Source organism: Melanerpes formicivorus, unplaced genomic scaffold, assembly GCF_026170545.1.
Source record: "Melanerpes formicivorus ecotype bairdi unplaced genomic scaffold, bMelFor1.0.p_v2 SCAF_1, whole genome shotgun sequence".
Classification (NCBI taxonomy): Eukaryota; Metazoa; Chordata; class Aves; order Piciformes; family Picidae; genus Melanerpes; species Melanerpes formicivorus.
In genome coordinates this window covers 8710825-8735464 of record NW_027142353.1, presented here as the reverse complement: position 1 = coordinate 8735464, position 24640 = coordinate 8710825, and positions in this window count along the sequence as shown.

The window sequence follows — 24640 nt, the reverse complement described above, 5'->3', positions numbered from 1 at the left end:
TGCCCAGGGAGGTGGTTCAGTCACCATCCCTGGAGGTGTTCAAGAGGGGATTGGATGTGGCACTTGGTGCCATGGTCTAGTCATGGGGTCTGTGTTGATAGGTTGGACTTGATGATCCTCGAGGTCATTTCCAACCTTAGTTATACTGTGATACTGTGATTATTTCAGCTGTTTGCGTTTAGATGATCTTTAAAATTACTGTCATATTTTGTGATGATTAAAAATAAAGCCAAATTCATAACAGGTCACAGTATCATTGTGACACTTCATGTGACTTATGCTGTTGAAGTCAACCTATTCCCACAGCTCTTTTCATTCCACAAAAGCATGGTGCTTTTTCTCTAACATGTAACTGAGATAACTATCAGTCTGTTGCTGCTGATTTCTTCTTTAATATCCTTCATGAACAGAAACTGTCAGATGCCACAGCAGACTAATGAAAGACTAGTAAAGTTTGGTTTATTTTCTTTTTTCCTTTTCTTTATTATAACTTAATATTTCAATTTTATTGCTATAAAACTGCACATTGATGAGTTATTACATTTTTATTGTTATTTATGTACATTTTCTGAAAGCTATGTGATATCATAGATTGCTCATTAGAAAAAATGTCATCTATAGAAAAAATAAACACAAAATATGCCCAATACAAAGTGGAAATACTATAAAAGTTATTAGAAATAATAAATGACTTATCTGACATTTCTTATAATACATGTAAAACCAATAGTGGGAGCGTTATTTGGAAACTTTCTTGTTCCTGTAACCAATTATTTTGCTAAGGTTTTCTACAGGATTTAGCCTGGAGAGGAATGTTGGTGAGTTTTGTTAGCAAAAGATATTTTACTGATAATACGTCAGGAACATAGTCAATGCAAATAATTTAAAAGAGCAACTATTTTACTTTGATGTCCAAGGATCAAAGTATTGATATGTCCCATAATTGGTCAGAACTTTTCCAAAGAAAAAAAAAAAAAAAAATTTCCTTTTTTAGTACTTTGGGGGACCTATGTAATGAGGAGGGTTCTCCAGGTTTCAAGGTAAAATCAGGACAACAAAATCTGTACATTTTCTGAGAATAAATTATACTAGAATTAAATATGCAAAGAAACATTTTTACTGTGTAAAGAATTTCCAACATAAAAACCAAATGTATTTATACTGTTGGAAGAAGTTCTCTTGAGAAATTGACAAAACTCGGCACAGTACATATTCAACATTCTGATAAACAAAAACACATAATATATTACATAAACAATACAACATGAATTTGCATATATTAGTCTAAAACGGCATATTAATATTTTAAAATTTATGTTATCAATAATTTTATATATTATATATAATTCACACAATGTTATTAGAGGACTGAGAAAAAAAACTATTGGCATCCATTCATTTGCTGGAAATATAGAGTAACATCCTGAAAATCCCAAACAATTAAACTGCCCAAATAACCATATGAGAACTCACAGCTGCCTAAATGGAGCTTCTGAAAATGGCTTGTCCCATGAAATATAATTTTCCAAACGGAATGCCTTTATGTTTTTTTTTTTTTTTTTTTTTTTTTTTTTTTTAGCTGAGTGTAAGTTAAAGAAAAGCTAATAGAACTTAGTTGTGATTTTTCCAAACAAAGTCATTAATCACAGTGAGTAAAGGTACTGAAATCTGGTACTTGGATTCAAAATTCCTGAATTTCTATAAGCATTACAAATCTGCAATATAGAAAACCATTCCTAAAACAGGCTGTGGCAAAAGACAAGCTCATATGGTATGTGTAGTCAACTGTTCATTTGTTTTGTCATCTCCACTTAAGAAAAAAAGTAAAGATACTTGAGAAATACCCACTTCTAAAAACTGACAATTATATATACATTCTTTTACAGTTCTGTATTAACTATTGCCAAAACAGAGTGAGGTTACAAAGTGATTACCAAACCTGTAACGTTTCTCTGCATTGTTATAAGAATACTTGGAATGGAATGAGAATCAGGTTATAGCAAAGTAAAAGGAGGAAAATAGAGCAGTTGTTACAATTTTTAAAATTATTATTAAGCTACATGTGAATTTGGGAATAGAATAACAGTAATAGCTAGCTGATGTAAAGATGTATCTACAGTTTATGCTATTCTGTGTCCTTTTGGCCATACAGTAAAAGTGGAAATTTTCTTCATCTCAAGATTTATGGAAAGGAGTGCCACAGGAGTTGCTGCAGGAGTTACTTACCCAGCTTCACATAATCTGTGAGATAAAGGCCATATCACAGTAAAATATGTCATCTGAGTGGCATTGCTTAGCAGCAGAGCAGAGACACAGTCTTTCAATCAAAGCACTGAGAAATGGGAAAGGGAACCAAACCCACTAAGGACTTGGAAGTTAGTATCTACAGGGTGAAAACAGATGTCCAAAAAGGCTGGATGTTTTTCTGTTGCCATCAACAAAAGTGGATGGCAGTGGAGCTGGTAAACAGTAACCTCAACAGATGGTCCTGTTACACAAATTAAATTTGTCCTTGCTGTAGAAGCTAAACAATATGTGCATAATGCAAATATCAAAGAAGCATGAATAATGAAAGAAATTCCTATACATTACATGAGTGACAGCTTTTAATCTATTTGGGTTGTTTTGTTAGTAGAGTTGGGATTTGGTGTTTTTTTCAGGTTGGTTTGGGGTGTGCATTTTGTTTGGTTGGTTTGTATGGTTTGGGGGTTGTTGGGGGGAGTGCAAATTTTATTTTAAAATATTATTATGTTTAATAGATAAACTACAATAGGCTGCTTACCCTCATGAATAAATCAACATAGTGCTTAAGAGAAGTGCAACAAAAGAGTTCATAATTATGAGGTAAAAAAAGTATTCTGCAGTCTCAGTTCCCTTCAAGTACGAGTTTGATGAAATAATCAAGTGATTTAAGTGATCAGGAAGCTGATTACTAAAATCAGTTAGAACATTTTTTAATTTGTTTCTCAGCAGCTATCCTTGGCTTTAGATTTCAATTAGTATTTTCTTTCCATTCCTCTGCTAGCACTGTAGAAAATATTGGCAAGGGATATAGCTTATTTTATTTGCCTTTCTGATGCTTTAACAAAATGCTGGGGTCTGGCATTACAGCAGATTTCACCAGACTTTTCTTGCACCATCATTAAAGCTTTCTGGATACTGAATGGAATCTCTTAAAAATTTGTTCTGCAATCAATCTTCAGATGTGCCAGGGAACTCTTTGTTCTCTCATTTATCCCAAATGTACAGAATAATACAATGACAACATTTTGGAACAAAAATTATCATTATGCTTCTGGTGCCTTGCCAGTTTGAAATCTAGCTGTCCCAAAACCAACAGCTTAATGATGTACATCGACAGAAAACTAAGCAACACACACAAAGATATGAATTAACACATTGTGAACAGTAACTCTTTCTAATGTTGTCTGCTACAGAGGAAATGAAGAAGCAATATTAATGTGAATTAGGACAGGGTTGAAGTTTAGGAACTAAAAATGAATATAAAAAATGTTAGAGAAGTCAGCTTCTATGCAGCAGTGTTGATGGTCTACAGTTACCGTCTTGTGTTTTGGAAACAGTATATGATCAATCTCTGAAAACCAATGCTATTCAGTTCAGAAGTCTGATTTCAAGTTATCAATTCCTAGAGTCATGGAAGAACTTGAGTGCAATGACATCATTATTTCCCAGCACTGTATTTTTACATTAAAACTATAAGGTCAATTCAAAAAATGGTAAAACAAACAAACAAACAAACAAACAAAAAAAAAAAACAACAACAAAACCCAAACCAACAAAAAAAACGCAGCCATACACAAACAGAAAAAAGGCTAAATTTGCACATACCAAATGTAAAAAAAAAAAAAAAAAAAAAAAAAAAAGAAAAGAAAGCAACTACAACAAAACACAAACAAAACCCCCACTGTAGAGTCTGTATTATAAAATATTTGCAGGACTAATTTCTTAGTCTCAACAATCACACTTGTTACTGCTTAAGATCATTAATAAATTTGTAAAATTTCAGTACTACTTGTTCTCAAAAGAAAATAGAAATGAAAATACAATTTTGGAAAATTTTCAATGAGTTTCAGGAAATATCCTACATGTAATGAAACCATCAGAAAGCCCAGCCACTGTCAAATGTCACAAAGTAAGCTTCCTGGCAACTCTACAATGGGTATTTCAGTTTCACATTGGCAACACAACAGTACAGTAACATTCAGATGTGGAAGAATCTTTGAAACACTACCATATTTCAAGAGCAGCTCTTGATATTTGATAGAGGGTTGAGGGAAGAGACAGGAAAATTAATTTGTATCATGCTACATACACTGCAGAAAAATAAAAGTCTTTGAGTAAATTTACTGACACAACCTGGAAAAACTTACATGACTGAAAGAGAGATGATGCATATCTAGTTCAGGTATTACTGTGTTGAGATTAACTGAATGGTTTGGCCACCTGAAACAGAAAAAATGACCAGTAAACATGCTATTATTTAAGTCAGTCAGTGATGTGCATTTGAATTAGTATTATCTGGTTTTACTCAGTAAACTCCTGTCTTATCTCACTCTTATTTGTCTCAACATGGAGTTTTTTTCATGTATTGTTTCTCCCTCAATTCTGTGTTGGGGGAGGTAGAGGTTAACCCATTGATTTTGCTTTAAATTATTACAACAAGAATGTTCCCATTGGTTTTTCATTAACATAATGCTTGGTAAACTAATATTAATATGCTTGCAGGTAAAAGCTGCTTAACTCAAATGGTTTAAACTAACTAAGGATCAAAGCAGCTTATAGGATTATTAATTATTTATAATTAATTGGAAATTAATGGCTGATACAGTCAGATCAATATCAACAATATAAGAGAGAAACCATGACATTAGACACCAAAAATCAAGCAGTTAGAATGATAGGATTAAGGAATTCATGCCACTATGAAACTGACTTTGTGCTATGATGAAAGATAGGACAGAGGTCTTAAATATTTTATTGGTATTAAAAAAGAGATAATAAAGAACAAGTCTTAGATAAAGATACTCTCAGTCTACTCAGTCTAGTTTGTCACCTGGCTTGCCCTAAAATTGTAGGTACTTTGTAGGAAAAAAACCAACCAAACAAACAAGCAAACAAAACCAAGAAGAAAACTACAATAAAAAAGTAAAAACAAGTGTTCTTATTCTATAATGAGTTAGTAGAAGAAGAGTAATGCTATTAAGAGCCTTCACAGAAGAATTCTGGCCAGCTAAGTTTAGGCATTCAGTCAAAATAGACAGGATAGTACTTTGACATCTAAAGTCACTCAAATCCCTCCCCTTCGAATATGTTATGTAGAAACAGCTATGTATGCAACTTTAGGCAAAAACCTGAAAGTCTAATAGGCAGTACAGATCATGCTTAATATTCTTAACAGGGACATCAATTGCAGTCAAACAGCTTTTTATGTAAGATTATTAGGATAACCTTTTAGATTACTTTCTTGATTGTGTTTTCTTGGGTTTTACTTTTGCTAACAAATAGAAGCAGCTTGTTACATAGGAATTAATCTGTTATAAACCCATTATCAACTTCTATTTCTCATCAAAGTTGAGTGTTGTAAACTAATACACCTTTAGAGAAATTCAAATTAACTATAAGGTTAAGGTCATGATTTTTTTTTTATATTAGTGATAGCCTACTTTCTTTTGTGATAATAGATTTAGGTACACAAGACAGTGTTTAATGGGCAATGGCATCCATTAGAATATCTCTTTTTATAGTTTCCTGTCAAAATCCAGTGTCCTGAGCAAAGCCTGGGCAGCAGGGGGATAGTGCTAATTTTCAAAAATTTCCCTTGGACTAAATTAAGGTGAACTGGCACAAATCGGCTGATGAGTTAAGTTTATTAGATCTGATCAAAGCTCTTGGTTACTTGCACCTTGAGGATGCTTGGTTGGACTGGAGCAGGGGAAAGTGGGAAGAAACAAAAAAAAAAAGAGAAAAAAAAAAGAGTGGAGAAAAAAATATGGAGTTCAGAAGGCAGACAAAAAGAAATATTATCACCACTCCTTGGATCAAGCACTGTTTTATCAGGAGTAGTCCAAGTTTTTGGTGGTGGGTTTACATTCCAACAGCGTCTTCTGCAACATGTGGATCCACAAAGCATCATTTTATCCTCTTTTGGTAGGGTGGGGGCAAAAGACCAAAGAGAAGTCTGCATAACGAAGTGTACACAAAGAGGTGAGCATTCCAGTGCAATGTCTGACATTGGAATTCCAGTGGTGTTCTTGCAGTGGTTTCAAAATAAGGATTCCTGCCTCCAGAGAAGTTAGCTGTTTTCATTATTAAGCCATCTGCCAGGCCTATCCGGGAGAGAAAGTCATTAAGAGTCATCATCCAGAACCTGTTATGTGCATTGTTTTGAGACAAATCACTAACAGCTGTCAGACTTGCATGTATACTTCTTTCCCTGTAAAGAAATTCCTGAGAAGGCGAACAGAACAATAAACAGATGCTCTTTCTTAGCATGCAAATTTCGTGTATATCTTCTGTCAAGTACATACACCCACACAGAGGAAGGATTATTTAAACAGTCCTTCATGATAGGAATAAAGTCGGTAGTGCCTTTACAAAGGAAGAATTGTCTAAGAGGGAGTTGAAGTAACAAAGGAAGAACCAGACAGTTCACTTTATCTATGTGTATGTAAATCACAAATATCCTCTACTAAAGACCTTATCTGGGGTCTTGCTGTAAACCAGTGAGGAGCTGTCTGAAGACAACAGACACTGAATACAGCCTAAACTTCCAAACTTTTAGGACAGAGTGCAGGCTTAATAGACTACTGAATATTAGTTTCACCATCCAGAGAAGTGAAGAACCTAATTTAAATGAACATATATTGTATGATACAGGGGGGTTACATGTGAAGGGGTACATGTAGTAGGTGTATAGGGAAGACTGTAAATCCTGAATACCTTAGCCAGTTTGAGAGACCCCACAGAGAATTGTCCTGTGGACTCTTCCTTTACTCAAATAAAGTTTTACAAGACTCCTCCTTGTTGTGAACAGGAAATTCTAGATCAGATTAGTTTTTCCTCACATTCAGAATCCAGTCTACATACTGTAAAACATGACTTCAGTTCCAAAGCGTAATCCCTATTGCTTGCATTTGGCATTCAGCAACAAAATCTGCCTTATTGTATAACTTCGTACTATATAAAAAGCTGCTCTATGTAAGAATTTCATATTTCCACATTGGGTAAACACTGAATATATTAAATTCTGTTAAGCTATAGAATGGATTTGCATAATTTAAGTAGAATGTAAATGCATAATAAACAGAACAGTCCTAATATTTAATACTAAATACAAGTATGTGGTGTTCACTAGAAAAAACACCAAGCTTTTTTTTAACATAAGGTTATTATGCACACTGTGAAACATGACTCACTAGTTCAATGGCATCTGGGATTCAAAAAAAACAAGGTAGACTGGACACATATGGAGGAGGAAGTCTTCATGTGATCCTTTGTCAGCAGGAAGCTTCATTTGACCTTAGACATTCCTTCAGAAAGGTAGACCTACCCCATGTCATAACTACCAAGTGTGTAACTCATGTTCTCTGGGCTGTCTCAAATAGCATAGGATAACTATCTGCACAAGACTGCACTGACATGGATTGGCTTCATGAGGTCAGCATCAGTGTGCTCCAATGCCCTTTACCATCCATAGTGGCAACAGATGCTTACTTTTTAAGCACCAAATTGCTTCACTGGATTTTACCACAATCTGTGAAAGGAAAAAAAAAAAAGGAAAGTCTAAATTAAATCAGATTACTTGGACTCTAGAGTGGTCTATTTTTCTCCTTAAAATTTTATCTCTGAATAAGGAAATCGAGTGTACTATATATGCAGTTGCCTATATATATGTGTTGGTGAAATGTAAAATTCCATCATATAGTTGTGATTATACATTATTATGCATCTTGTGGTCCATATCTTCAGACATTTGCAGAACATGCATATCACAAGCAGTAATGAGTTTAATTTCAAGGATTAATTTTGGCATTGTTAGGCTTATTTGAAAACACACATATAGGTGTCTTTAGTTCAAAGAACTTAGTAAGTAAAAATGTGAAGATTCATTCAAAACCAAAGAGGAAGAGGTGGGTCAGGAGGGAATTAGAATGTTAGAATTAGAATGTAAAATGGCCTTCTTGGCCACCTGGGCACACTGCAGGCTTGTGTTCAGCCTACCATCAACCAGTACCCCCCCCGATCCAAATCTGCCTGGCCTCTCTCCAGCCACTCTGACCCCAGCCTGCAGCACTGCATGGGGTTGTTGTGGCCAATGTGTAGAACCCGGCACTTAGATGTGTTAAATCTCATGCCGTTGGACTCTGCCCACTGTCCAGCCTGTCAAGGTCACTCTGCAGAGCTCTCCCACCTTCTAAAAGATCAACACCTGCACCCAGCTTGGTGTCACCTTCAAATTTACTGATGATGGACTCAATGCCCTCATCCAGATCATCGATAAAGGTATTACAGAGAATGGGGCCCAGCACTGATCCCTGGGGGACACCATTAGTGACTGGCTGACAGCTGGATGTGGCACCATTCACCATCACTCTCTGGACTCAGCCCTCTAGCCAGTTCCTAACTTATCACAGAGCGCTGCTGTCCAAGCCACAAGCTGACAGCTTGACCAGGAGTTTGCTGTGGGGGACAGTGTCAAAGGCCTGAAGTCCAGGTAGACTACATCCACAGCCTTCCCCACATCCACCAGGCGGGTCACCGGATCATAGGAGGAGATCAGGTTCGTGAGGCAGGACCTTCCCTTCCTAAATCCATGCTGGCTGGGCCTCGTCCCTTGGCCATCCTGTATGTGCTGTGTGATTGCACTCAGGATGACCTGTTCTATAATCTTGTCTGGCACTGAGGTCAGGCTGACAGATCTGTAGTTTGCTGGTTCATCCAGCCAGCCCCTCTTGTAGATGGGCATCATGTTGGCCACTGGGACCTCTCCAGTGAGCCAGGACTGTTGGCAAATGATGGAGAGCAGCTTGGCCAGCTCATCTGCCAGCTCTCTCAGTACCCTAGGATGGATCCCATCCTGTATTGACTTAGAATTTTGTGCAACAGTATAAATACACACAGAGAAGTGGACAGAAAGTAGGATAAAAGAGGATATATTATTTCCTACCAATTATCCAGGACTCATTTAAATTGAAAAAAAATATTTTAAAAAAATTAAAAAGACAAACTACTTTTTGAACCCTAAATTAGTGAAATACTTGGTATGATACAAGAAGGTATGGGAAAATCCTGCTGAACAAGCTGTTTATAAGGATATGAAGTACAGGGAATTTGTACCTTGAAACAGTACAAATAAGACCTTAAGGTGAAAAATTGACCAAGATGGAGGGAGCGTATTGGTTGATTCTTTATGATGTCTCATAACTGATATTGTGTAACTTTTTTTAATAACCCTGTCTCTATCTAAGCAGTGTATTGATAAAGGTTAAAAGCACACAACTGAAGGGTAATGTCAGTGCAAATGCATAATAGGGAGAAATAGGTAACACTGAGACCTCAGCAGAAATATTAGAATGCTATGTAACAGTAGAAATTTTAAAGTTATGAATTTAGAAAAAGATTGCCATCATAATTATATAAAAGAAAAGCTAGTTGAGTTATTAGAAAAGCCATGTTGTCAAATGGAAGTATCCATAAATGCCTCTAGAAAATACATAAACATAGAGAAGTAATAATAACTACTGCAACTCAGATACTACACTGTCACAGTTGTCAACAGACATATTAATGTCTTAATTGTATTTAACTTGGGAATTATTGTGCAGGAAGAAATTCTAGCTAGTTTGAGATGGATATTGGCCCACTGATGCATTTAACAATGTGATTTGATGTTTTACAGTGTCAGAAATCTTCAGCCAGTAACTTGGGCATCCCCTTCTAGTCTCTAGCAGAATCACTTATAGTTTGTCCTTGGATCTTCTTTTGCAAACCAATCTCCTCTCTCTAACTTTGAAAGAATTGCCAGGGCAAATTTTTAAGAAAGTGAATTCCTCTCATCTTTTTTTTTTTGTTTCACCTTGTTCTTGAATACTTTGTATCTGTGAGCCTTTGCATCCTACTACTTCTTTCAGGTACTGTTATTACAATATTGTCATCTATTCATGCATTGGGTGCTCTATGGCTCTTTTCAAAAGGACTGAAATGAGTCAAAAGGTATGAGGTCGAGCCTTGGTCTGAGACTTATTTTTCAAAGTATGCTCTATGAATTTCCTTTCTTATGAATGGTTCAAAGATTGAAGGATATTAATAAAGATGATTCCAGAACAGTTTGTTGGGTAATCAAGTGATAACAGGAATTAATATTAATAGGCAACTAAAAGTTAAGCAACTTAAATATCTCTAGTGATGGGAAAAAACAAATAAAACCAACCAAACAACAACAACAAAGAACCAAACAACCCATCTCATAAATATATATATGTAAATGCCCTAAATTAAATTTTCAGTTGATTTCCCTTCCTGTAATTTCAGTGCGTCCTGAAGGGACAAAAAAGCCTCAGAAATGCTCTGAACAAGACAATGGGGTGGGAGCCAGCAGGTCTGTTTTTTCAGGAAAATGCCATGTTTCCCAGGCTTGTCTGAACATGTCCCGGAGTCCAAGTGGGCCAGGTATGTGTGCTTTTGGCCACGTTTGGAGGAAACTCATTCTATAGGGGACAGAGTGGCTGGAGAGCAGCCAGGCAGAGAGGGACCTCGGGGTACTGGACAATAGTAGGCTGAACATGAGGCAGCAGTGTGGCCAGGTGGCCAAGAAGGCCAATGGCATCCTGGGCCGTATCAGGAGCAGTGTGGCTAGCAGGAGCAGGGAAGTCATTGTGCCCCTGTACTCAGCACTGGTTAGGCCACACCTTGAGTACTGTGTCCAGTTCTGGGCCCCTCAGTTTAGGAAAGACGTTGAGTTGCTAGAGTGTGTCCAGAGAAGTGCAGCAAAGTTGTTGAGGGCTTTGGAGCACAAGCCCTATGAGGAAAGGCAGAGGGAGCTGGAGTTGCTTAGCCTGGAGAGGAGGAGACTCAGAGGTGACCTTATTGCTCTCTACAACTCCCTGAAGGCAGGTTGTAGCCAGGTGGGGGTTGCTCTCTTCTCCCAGGCAACCAACACCATAACAAGAGGGCACAGTCTCAAGCTGCACCAGGGGAGGTTTAGGCTAGAGATTAGGAGGAAATTTTACACAGAGAGAGTGATTGCCCATTGGAATGGGCTTCCTGAAGAGGTGGTGGAGTCACCATTACTGGAGCTTTTCAGGAGGAGACTTGATAGGGTGCTTGGTTGCACGGTTTAGTTGATTAGGTGGCCAGTTGGCAAGAAGACAACATATCCTGCTATTAAATTTTGAGGCAAAGAAGGTGTTAAGTACCTCTGCCTTTTCCTCATCTTTTGTTGCTGTGTTCCCCTCTGTGTCTACCAAGGAGTGGAGGTTGTCCTTGCCCCTCTTCTTGCTATTAATATATTTGTGGAAGGATTTTTTGTTGTCCTTCACAGAAGTGGCCAGTCTAAGTTATAAATGGACTTTTGCCTCTCTGATTTTTTTCCTGCATGACCTAGCAACATCCTGAAATATTTCATGGGTTACCTCTCCTTCCTTCCAAAGATGATACACCCTCTTTTTTTCCCCTTTAATTCACCCAGAAGTTCATTGCACAACCAGGCTGGCTGTCTACCCCAGCGGCTCATCTTCTGGCACATGGGCACAGACCATTCCTGCACCTTCAAGAATTCTAGCTAGTTGCTGGGCTATGGCGAGCTGGCTGCTGCCTGCCCTGCATTAGATAGTGTTGGATGATAGGTTGGACTTGATGATCTCAAAGGTTTCTTCCAGCCTGGTTAATTCTATTCTATTCTATTCTATTCTATTCTATTCTATTCTATTCTATTCTATTCTATTCTATTCTATTCTATTTGTTTGTGTAAAGACCTTATATTAAAACTCCTACAATAAGATATGATTTTAAACTTTTATGTCTTGATAGACATGTAGTCTTCTCTGGTCCATTTTGGAACTTCCTGTGTTCATCCCCACACAGAAACGCTGTTTGGAATACAGTTCTGTAGTTAACAAGATCATTGTGATTCCGTTCTAAATATCCACATTTTTCTTCTATTCCTTCCTTGAAAATAAAATAAAGCAAGCAAACAAACAAATTTTTAAAACTTAGGTAATTTGTCCTTGCATAGCCTATAAATTCTTATTTTCATATATTTCTTTTGGTTGGTGCAGTCAAATTAGATAATATCCCTTCAACATGAAATAGTAATAGCTATGTCATCTTCCATATTATTCAGACCCTACACTATCTAAAATATATGTGTTGGTTGCCTACACTAGAAAATTTGCTAGATTCGTGTTCTGTTACATCATTTTATAAAATAACAAAAAATAAAAAAACCTGCTACACTGAAAACATTTTTAATAAGCTACCTGGGTTTATCATTATTTTAGCAACAAGAGTTGTAAATATGAAAGCTGATGTTGGAATTTATTTTGAAATGAAAAGATACTGCAAACTAGCATCCAATTTTTGAAGTGTTGTCCTTATCTTTTCGTTATTTCTATTTGAAGTACTAAAACATAATGCAAAATTACCTTGCATTACCTGTAGCAGGGATGAATTCTAAATGGTTGTCAAACCCTTTGTTCATAGATTTTAAAGGCCAGCATATTAGTAACCTGGTCCAAAGTTATTGTGCTGTTTTATCTGAAGAAATGAAGATATTATCAAGAATTATCAAGAAATATAAAAAAATATAAACTACCCATTCAGGTACGTTTTGTTTATTTTCCTTTAACTTCCTATTAATTAATTTCCCCCTTCTCCTAACACTGATGAAGGATAAGATGTAGACTGCTGTTATTCACAGACAGAAATAAAAGTTGAGAGGTCACAGGCAACTTTCATAAGGCTAACTTGATTTATTCCATGCAGACATTTTTCCATACGCTCTATTCTATGTTTGCTCTTTTCTTGTACTTGCTGTCCATATGGCAGTTCCTCCTCCCAAAACCTGTTTCCTTATGACAGCACCATCCAAGGATCTTGAAGAATGAATGAAAATGTGTGTGCACAGTTAGGATAATTGTAATGATGAGATTGTGAGGACTGGAACTGATGACAAAACTGCTTATTTCACAATCTAAATAATAATAAAAGACATATCTTAGATTTATTCCCATTTAGTTAATACATGAGATTACAGTTTTCTCCATTTGAAACATTCCCAGTACATGGGCAAGACCAAAATGCAGCATAAAAGAAAATCTGTGGTAAAAAATGAATTACAGACACAGATACAGAAAACGAACAAACCATCAAGAAATACACACTTCATCACTAAATCTAGTTAAGCATGGCTTTCTTTTATCAGGTTATAAAATGTTTATCATCCTCATTGAATAGCAATTCCTTTACTTACTGCTTCAGTTTCTGAAATTTATTTCTGCATCTTTCTTATGTTGTATTTTCTGATCTGACATTAGTCTGCTATTCTTCCTCAAAGACTGACAAATCCCATCATGACATCTTTACATACATATCAATCATCTCAAATATTTTACATACACCTGTAATGTTATTCTACTTTGATACCATTCTATTAATGTTTTTTTTTCCTTCTTCTGTTTCTAGTTTCCTTTGCTTACACCATTATTTTTTCCAGTTTTGTCACCATTATCTATTCCACAGTACGTTTGGAATAAATAATACTGCATACTTCCACATTAAACTACCTGTGTCCACATAAGACTACCTCTGTCCAAGTCTTCTTTCAAATGCCATATTATTGAATGATCTAATGCTTCTAAAATTTCATTAATTTTCAGCAAAGTAGTTTTTCCAGCATACATATCTTCCTTCCTGACCCCCCCCCCCCCCCCCCCCCCTTTCTTTTTTTGGCTTTTGTGATTGGACTTTTGTAGGTATATAACCACCTGAAGTAATGCAAAAGTAATCATAAACCTTCAAAATGCATTGATCATCTATCTGGAATAAAAATAATAATAATTTGTCTTCCATGCTTCAAATACAATTTTGTAATTTTATATTTACTGTAAAATATTTTACTCATTAGTAATGATTCACCATAATAGGAAAAACTTAAGGCACTGTCTCAGTAAGACTTTTTTATGAACTGTTGAACTAAATAGTCTTTGCAAGAAATTGTCTATTTTCCTTCATCTTGAGCATGTTTTTCTAGCTAAGATCAAATTAACAGTAGAGGATGTTTGAGTTACAGGTACAATGTTCCTCAAGTGTCTAGTGCCTTACAATAATATTGGCTGCAGTGGCAAGCATTCTGTTCCCTGTTTCCCCTCTTGGTCTGGGCAAGACTCTCAGGTATCACATGCATTGTTTCTATTCAAGTACTAATTCTGTCTCTCAAGAATCTTTTATTGATTTTCTGTCCTTTAAATGACAGCTCACAGTTTCTCAAAAGTGCAGTCACAGTTATATCATTTTAGCTCTAATTAAATAGAAACATAATGTTTAGATGATATATTTTAAGAAATAAAAATAATATACATTTTAAAAAATATATATTTTGAATCCATTTATGATGCCACTTTCTCTATTGTGTTGCTTAATTCATCTGAATCTGAAAAGACAACTGATGAATGTTTGAGTCTTTTGAAAATAGTCCAGCTATTCAACAACAAAAATTATCAGCTGGCAGTTATATCAATAAGTCACTGTGTGGCTGAAGCAACTTACAGCTCTAAAAGACTCATCAAGCAGAACCAGATAAAAAACAACCAACCAAACAACACCTTTTTTTTTTTTTTTTTTTTTTTAATGACTACAAAACAGCTAGTTCAATACTAGTTGTAGTGTAAATGTACTTGCTTCAAAGTGGAAAAAATAATCAGGGATATTTTTGAGGCTTAAAATAAATGACTTTCATTCAACTCACACAGTGTGCTTATGTACCTGTTTTATTTGGTAGAAATAAAAAGTCACTTTGAGATGACAACGCATCCTACATATTTCAGGATGTGATGACTTGCCCTGGAGGAAAAAATAAAATCGTGCCTATCTTTCCTATTTAGTGTAAGGTAACCTAGACAAATTACTTAGATTACATCCCTGCTTCTTAATGCCTGAAGTTTAGGTAATATGAATTCAACAATGCAAGTAAAATTCTGGAGAACTCTCAAGTATCACATGGAAGTACTTTTTCAAGTGAAAATGAATTATTTTACATTAAGAATAGCAAAAATTAAAATGTCACAGAATCAAAGAATTGCTTAGATTGGAAAAGACCTTCAAGATCATCGAGTCCAAGCATTATTCTAACATTGACAAGCCCTCAACTAAACCATATCTCTAAGCAGTACATCTGCATAACAATTAAATACCTCCAGGGAAGGGGACATGTGCTAGTTTACCCCACACTACAGAAGTGAAGGAAAGTGACGCACACATACACACAATGTCTGGTTGAGATAAAGAGTTGATATAAGAGTTTAATATAAATGAGATAACATAATGCACAATTACCATAGCCTATTTGCAAAAAAAAGCACAACAGAAAGCAACAAGCTAAAAACATAAGATAAGAACTAATCCCCCATTCCTCCCCTTCTGGTTGCCATCCCAGCAGAAGAAAGTCAAAACCCAGAATCTAAAGGCAACAACCAGAACAGGAAACTTCACATGTTAAAATCTGGACTTCTAGCACCATAATACTTTGCTTTAGCCAGCTCTTCCGTTTTGAAGCCGTCACGAGGTAAGATGATACAAATAGCAGCAGATTAAAACTCAGCCTATGACAAGACTCCATCACATCCCTGGGCAAAAATTTCCAGTGCCTGATAACCCTTTCAGTAAAGAACTTCTTCCCAATATCCAGTCTAAACTTCTCTTGGCACACCTTGAGACCATTTCCTCTTGTTCTGTCGCTAATTGATTGATTGAACAGACCAACCCCAACCTCTCTACAAGTTCCTTTCATGTAGTTTGTCTTGGAAGATACACTAACCAGCTAAACCTGTTTTGGCCACTACCCCCCTCCCCTCAATTTCTAGTCTTCTTTAAATATTCAGACCCTAAAAATAACTAATATTATGCATTATTTTTAAGTAATATCAAGGAATAATTGACTTTGATATAATAGAATTATATCAATATTCTAGTTTTAAATTAATCCATTTTTACATTCATCACTTAAAACACTGTGACCGTTTGAGGCTGTGCCTTTAAGAAAAGGACACCATGGCTGAATGTTTTGTAAACAAAGGACAGGTCTAAACAGATTTCATTGGTGGATTGGTAGAGTGCAGCTTTAAGTTTGAATGCAACTAAGACTTTCCTCAGTCTCGATTCTGCCCTCCTCCCTTTCCAGCTGGTCTGCTCCTGGGCTCTCTGCCAGACTGATCTTGGACAGATAAGGCCTCTACTAACATACTCTGCTTTAATTAACAATTCCTCTTTTTCTCTCTTTCTAACCCTCTTTGGGGAAAATGGGGAGAGAAGCAGGGTACAGGGGGGGAACCCTCCTCAGCAGAGGAGGGAATTTTGTTCCTGTATTACTTTGCTGGATATATTTCTGTGTATATATTGTAAATACTGTAAATTGTGTGTATATACCCTGCATTCCCTAAAACTGCTTGTAAATACAGCATTCCTTTGCTCCTCCGGCTGGCTAGCTGTGGTCAATAATTTTTCCTCTCTTTGTGGGGGGGAGAAGGCTGGGCCTTTCTCCCAAACCCACGACAAACACAGAAGAATAATTCTGAAATTAGTTTTGAATAAAATGGATCACAGTTATTTTTATGTATAAGGCACACTTCCATATAACTAGCTTTGGTTTTGTTCTCTGTTTGTCTACATCTGGAATTTTAAGAAGCACGTGAGGATATTTGCGCATACATAAAAACCTTTCACTCACTATATCACAGACATACCAGAAGGAGGAAGAACTTTTTTCAATTGGCAAAATTCTGTTTCATAGAATCATAGAATCATAGAATCAATAAAGTTGGAAAAGATCTCAAAGATCATCAAGTCCAACCTGTCACCCAAGACCTCATGATGATTAAACCATGCCTTCAAGTACCACATCCAATCTGTTTGTGAACACCTCCAGGGGCGGTGACTATACCACCTCTCTGGGTAGCCCATTCCAAGGGCTAACAACTCTCTCTGTGAAGAACTTTCTCCTCATCTCAAGCCTAAACTTCTCCTGCTGCAGCTTGAGACTGTCTCTTCTTGTTCTGTCACAGGTTGCCTGGGAGAAGAGACCAACCCCCACCCGGCTACAACCTCCCTTCAGAGAGTTGTAGACACCAATAAGGTCTCCCCTGAGCCTCCTCTTCTCCAGGCTAAGCAACCCCAGCTCCTTCAGCCTCTCCTCACAGGGCTTGTGCTTCAGGCCTCTCACCAGCCTCATTGCCATTCTCTGAACACATTCAAGAGTCTCAATGTCCTTCTTAAATTGAGGGGCCCAGAACTGGACATAGTACTCAAGATGTGGCCTAACCAGTGCTGAATACAGGGACAGAATGATTTCCCCACTCCTGCTGGCCACACTATTTCTGATGCAGGCCAGGATGCCATTGGCCTTCTTGGCCACATGGGCACACTGCTTGCTCATGTTCAGCCAGCTGTCAATCAATACCCCTAGGTTGCTTTCTGTCTGGCTGCTCTCCAGCCACTCTGACCCCACCCTGTAGCTCTTCATGGGGTTGTTGCGGCCAAAGTGCACCACCCAGCACATGTTGAATGCTGGACTCTGCCCATCTGTCCAGCCTGTCAAGATCCCTGTGCAGAGCTCTCCCACCCTCTAACAGATCAACACCTGCTCCCAACTTGGTGTCACCTGCAATTTTTCTGATGATGGACTCAATCCCCTCATCCAGATCATCAATAAAGTTATTAAAGAGCATGGGGCCCAGCACTGATCCCTAGGGGACACCATTAGTGACTGGCTGACAGCTGGAGGTGGCACCATTCACCATCACTCTCTGGCTGAGCCCTCTAGCCAGTTCCTAACTCATCAGAGAGTGCTGCTGTCCAAGCCACGGTCTGACAGCTTGGCCAGGATTTTGCTGTGGGGAACAGTGTCAAAGGCCTTGATGAAGTCCAGGTAGACTACATACACATCCTTCCCCACATCCCCCAGTCGGGTCACCTGAACATAGAAGGAGATAATTTTCATGAGGCAGGACCTTCTCTTCCTAAATCCATGCTGGCTGGGCCTGATTCCTTGGCCATCCTTCAGGTGTGCAGTGATTACCCCCAAGATGATCTGCTCCATAATTTTTCCTGGCACTGAGGTCGGGATGACAGGCCTGTAGTTTGCAGGTTCCTCCTGGAGGCACTACTGACACAAGAATAGTGAAGAGGTGATTGGGTACAGTCAACATGGCTTCACCAAGGGCAAATCCTGCCTGACAAACCTGGTGGCCTTCTATGAAGAGGTGACAACATTACTAGGTGAGGGGCGAGCAACTGATGTTGTCTACCTGGACCTCATGTTGTTTACCTGGGTGTGCTGGTGGACGAGAAGCTCAACATGAGCTCTCAATGTGTACTTGCAGCCCAGAAAGCAAATCAGATCCTGGGCTGCATCAAGAGAAGCGTAGTCAGCAGGTCAAGGGAGGTGATTCTACCCCTCTACTCAGCTCTGCTGAGACCGCCCCTGGAGTACTGTGTCCAGTTCTGGAGCCCCTGTTACAAGAGGGATATGGATGTGCTGGAACATGTCCAGAGAAGGGCCACGAGGATGATCAGAGGGCTAGAACACCTCTCCTATGAGAACAGACTGAAGGAATTGGGGCTTGTCAGTCTGGAGAAAAGAAGGCTCCAAGGTGACTTTATTGTGGCCTTCAAAGGGGCCTACAAGATTGCTGGGGAGGGACTTCTTAGGATATCAGGTAGTGAAGGTGTGGAGATTCAGGCCTGATGTGAGGAAGAAGTTCTTCACTGTGAGAGTGGTGAAGCCCTGGAATAGGTTGTCCAGGGAGGGGGTTGAGACCCCATCCCTGGAGGTGTTTAAGACCAGGCTGGATGAGGCTCCAGCCAGCCTGATCTAGCGTGAGTTGTCCCTGTCCATGGCAGGGGGGTTGGAAGTAGATGATCCTTGTGATCCCTTCCAACCCTGACTGATTCTCTGATTCTATTCTATGATCCAAGGTCAGCAAACTAGCAGAAGCAACAGCTAGTATCTGCTAGAGTGAAGAAAGTCATAAAAGGAGAGGGTTAGTGTACATAACTAACTTTATGTTAGATATCAGACCAATGGGATTATTTACCTTATTATTTTTCTTTTGCAGCCAATACTTATTCATTTACATTCTATCACTTTCTGTTCAAGATCCGTGGAAAATTTTCTAGGCACAACCTAAAACTGCCACATGAGGAAAGCACTGGCACAAAAATTTGATATGGGCATAATAACTGCCTGGTAAATTCTCATCCCTTTCTCTCTGTGGGCATTTCTTTCTTACTTGACTTGGAAGTGGAATAATGTAGCATTTCTGAGGCATTTTAGAAGAATAAAAGCCATAAAGGAAGAGTCCTAGCTTCACAAGATGAAAAGCTGACATCTATAGCTTTGAACTCCAAGAACCGAAATGAGTGAAGTGTGTAAATTTTATCCAGCAGCAGAACATTCTGATAAAGACTACTACATTAATAAGTAATAGTCAAATAATTGTAATGGTTGCAAAAATATATTTGATGAGGGAAATAGTGTGCCCACACTTACTGTAGAATTATGGCACTTTTTGTCTCTTAGCCGTAATGTTAGCAGGCTTCAATTTAGAGTTCATCAGCTTGTTCTTTAGGAAATTCTATTTGCTCAGCTATGTATTACATAGAAGAAAAAAAAATATAAAAAAGTATGCTATGAGAGAAAAGCAAAACCAGAGAATAAAGAAGTTGGGAAAGGGTATTTCCTTTCATACTGCATTCTCTGTCAGATTCTTCTTAATTAGTGGCTGTAGAACAATATATAAGCATAAATATCTCTTCTTTTTAGTTCTGTATTTGGAGATTTTATCTGTTACAGTGAATCAATGTAGGCTTTTAGTCACTGAAATTAAATAGAATTTATTTACTGTGTCTTATGTCATCATACCAAAGGTGTCTTAAGTGTGAGAAAACCAAATAATTGTACATGTCAGAGCTTTAACTAGACCTTAGTCCCACGCTAATAAAAATTTCTACTGAAGTTACATTCTAAATAATGTGGTGAGTTGCATTAGCCAGTTATAGAAAGAGTTTAAAAGTTCAGGATAGAAAATTACATGCCATTTCAAGGGTTTTCTGTGTTTAAAAGGCTGGAGAATAATAGTATTTATTACACTGTCAGAGGAACACAATATTTCATAAGAAGTAGGACTCTAATCTAAACAGCTTTGTAGCTTTCTGAAGAATCCAGTAGATGTATTTCATTTACATAGTAGGGCAAAGACCCTTCAGCATTTTTATTTTGGCAGAACATATTTTTTAGTACCATAATGAGATTATTGTTTATCTTAATTTAGAAATATTGATCTTTTTCTTCCTACTGAAATGATTGAGAAAATTTATCAAAACCTCATTATGCAGAGCTAAAACAAAAGATGCATTTTCTTCATGAGATAAAAAGTCCTTTTCTTCTTTACTGCAGTGGTCTTTGGAAATTTAAGTTCATTATGACCCCATTTGGCACTTCAGTTAGAAATGCTGGACTCTTATCCACACATTGTTGCATTCAGTTCTCTCTCTATGTAAGATTAAAGGTAAAATTAAAAATCTAGAAAATTGATCAACTTCTGAATAATTTTATCCTTAACAGAATGCAAGTAGATCTTTCTATTTAGCTACAGACTCCTCACTTTTTCATTTTGTTTCTGTGATCTTTTTTCTCAACTCATGTTTTCCTCTGTTAGTCCAAAACTGTTTTGTTATCTGAATTCATAAAGTCACCCTTCTTGCAAAAAATCAAAACCTTTAAAATAATTTTATTTCTACTGAATTAAAATTTTCAGCTCTAATAGAGATGAAAAATCATGAGCAATAGCTACAATTTATATTAAAAGGAAAAAAAAGATAAGATGTGGGAACAAATTACATGTGCTCTTAGTTCTTAGTTAAGGCTGGGGTCTCCAGTTTTTGGTTGTGCTTTTGTTTGTTTGTTTGCTTGTTTGTTTTTCACATTTGGGTTTGGTTTTAGCATCCCTTTGCTTTCCCTTATCAGACAGTGAGATACTGCTCTTATACCAGCACCCTCCATGTGGAACTGTACTATTAATATAGGCATTGATGGATTTCCTTTTACCTGGATTTTCTCCTAACATCCTGCTAATATTACATCATGATTCACAGATGATAATTAATGACAACATTAGTCTTTTTACTAACATCCTTTTTGTTCTGACCTAAATGCACTCTGTTTAAATGTTTGATTCCACAACATAATTTAAACCTGAGATTCTTCTAATCTATAATCAGCTTGATCTGCTGCTTCTGTTTCTGACTTGGAGAGAAACTTGTGTGTTGGCAGCTGGTCTACTTTTCCAGCCTATATCTGTCTAATTAATTATAATCTCTTCTTCCTTATGAAAGAAAAAAAATGAATCTTTCAAGGACTTCTACACTCAGAGGCAGCTGAGGATTTTCTATTGTGAAAAGTGTTTCTTGTTTAGCAATTTGATCAACTCAACAGAAAGGAAAAAATAGGTAATATTTAGTTCTTGCTAACAGAAGATATTTAATAAATGAGCAAAAAACTATGAAAACTATCATATCCTGTCCTATCCACAACTGAAATAAAGTAAATAATAATAGTTGAGGCCGATTTCATTAAGCTATTTTAAACATAAAGATTTATATAATGTGTGTACTTATGTTTTGATGTCAGCTGAGATGGAGTTAGTTTTCTTCCTAATTGCTGTTACAGCACTGTGGTTTAGGTTTAGTGTGAAAACAATATTGATAACATTTAGTTGCTGTGAAGTAGTACTTATCCTAAATTGAGGAATTTTCAGTTTGTCAGGCTCTGTCAGTGAGGAAGAACTCAAGAAGCTAGAGGGAGGGGGGCTGCATGGCCAGGACAGTTGATTCAAACTACCCAAGGAGATATTTCATGTCATAGGACACCAGGCTCATTATATAAACTTTGTGGGGAGTTATATGGGTAGGGGATGGACTGCCGCTCAGGCATATATTGGTGAGGAGTGAGCAATTACACTGTGCATCACTTGTCTTTTCTTGGGCTTTACACCTCTGTTAGTTATACTGCATTTCATTTATTATTGATGCTATTACAGTTTAGTCATTAAACTGTTTTTCAAATTCTCCACTCCTGACATGGGGAGGAGTGAGCAAGCTGTTTCACAGTGTGGAGTTGCTGGCTGGGGTTAAACAGCCACTGAAATACACATACAAGAATAATTCTGTTTCTTTCAAGTAATAAACAATCATTGTACAATGAGTCTATCCTGCAAGAGTTCTACTGTTAAAAATATTACTTTTAAAATGATGACTAGAAATTAAGTAAGAATACTTAATATTTTTAGAAATAATAACCTCTCTGGTGATGAATGTATTGCTAAATAAACCTTCTACAATAGTAAACTTTGCACCTGCATGACAACATAGATTTCTTTTATTATTTGCTAAAGATTACAATAGATTCCAATTTTATAATCATGATTTTAAAATGTAATATCTATCACTGACTCTTAAAACAGAAGGGTCTAATATTCATCCTAAAGTTATAAATGTATCTTCTTCTTTTTATTCTTTTTTTTTTTCTCCTTCATTTTCATTCATTAATAGTAAGAACTTCTCAGCAACATAGGAATGTTCCGAAAATATGACCATGGAGGCAATGAGACATTAGTGTTATGCTGTCAGTCATTGTGGTCCACACCTATGATAAACTTACTCCAAATAAAAGATTGATATTCAGTAACACTAAATTTAAAATCCTTTAGCTCTTTTTTAATTCTGTATTTTCTGCATTAATTCTTAATGCTTCCCTGCTCAACCTTTGTGATATTGTAAGATTTGGATGCAAGAAAAAAAATGTATAGGTGAAATACTTAAGAAAGAGGTTATTGCCAATACTTGCAAAACAATTTTTAAAAAGTGTCAAAGGTTAGGGCTGGGCTGGCTACTAGACAAATGGCAGAGAGTTCCCAGAAGGGAAGAGAAAGGTCATAAGGGCTAGAAATGTACAAGCTGGAAAAGAAAACTAAAACATCTTTAATTAAAATAGTAATAAAAAAATGTAGTATTTACAAATATATATAAAACCAGTATGTAACCCAAGCCCTCAGATGATAATTACATCTTTGTCAACACTGATACTATGGGGTAGGCACTGGAGAAGTCCCAGACTGGACACAGCTGCAGATGGAAACCAGATTTGGGAGATGGATTCTGGAACTGGATTCAGGAATACACAGCAGACAAGCTGCTCCCTCCTCCTTCCCCAGAGGTCCCCTGTTTTCCCTCTGCCCCCAGACCCCCCTCTGTAAGCATGGGGCAGGTCAGCACCCCCAGAGGACTGTGCAGACCCCTTTGGTAGGACTTTTTAGGACAATGAAAACACTTGGGATCTCACAGTACTCTCTTAAAAAAAGACTTAGCTGAGAAGTATAATCACTGAAAAGTAAAATCTGTTTGAACTCATACCAGGAAAAAAATTCTGAGTAGAACTGCTTCAGGTACTTTGTTTATTAAATTCTAACTGGCAGATAAATGCACAACAGAGTTCTCAGATTCATCCAAGTTTTAAGTCTATTTAGTAGAACAGATCAGGACAAGAAGAGATTAACACATACATTCTAATATATTAAAAGATATGAGCTTACATGCAGAAATCCTCCATCCACTTCATTCGTTTTCTGCCTACCACAGCATCCTCCCAAGCAGAGAGATGTAATCTCAAGAAAGAACATAATTTATCAAATAGAAGAGAGCATAACATTTCATAAAAAAAGCACCTTCAAGCAACAAGGACTCCTAACAGTAAGATACTTTCATTAGGTTTTCTATTCAAACATCACATTCAAAAGCTAAGTGAGCACTGAGAAATTACCTCAGTAAATGTAATTTATCTGAAATGTAATAATTATTTACATGCATTGTTAACTTATTTTTTGGGTATTTGTCCAGTTTATGATTCACATTTTCAAAATGTTTTTCAGTGTGTTTCTAAAGAATACTACACATTTTTCATGACAGCATAGAACATTTCCTCTATTACCTGATACATTGATGTAGAAATCCTGTCTGGATGCAAATCACCTTGTGACTATATGAAGAACTGAGATATGTCCCAACAAAGATAAGATGTGCTCACCAGGCAGTAGCTGCCCAAGGAGGGATGGTGGACAGATGCAACGGAACACCACCTGGCCTGATCAAACCAGAAATGTTTAATGGGCGGAGACTGCTCTGGTGCCTCCCTGGAATGTGCAACAAGCCCTTCTTGGCCTGGTAAGCAGGTAAATAGCAAAGAGCAGGCACAAGACTCCCTGGAGGCCACAACTGGACTAAACGTGAAGGGCCAGGAGGAAGCTGCAATTAAAAGAACTGAGTAAAAAGACCAGAGTGATGCCTGCTCTAGAGA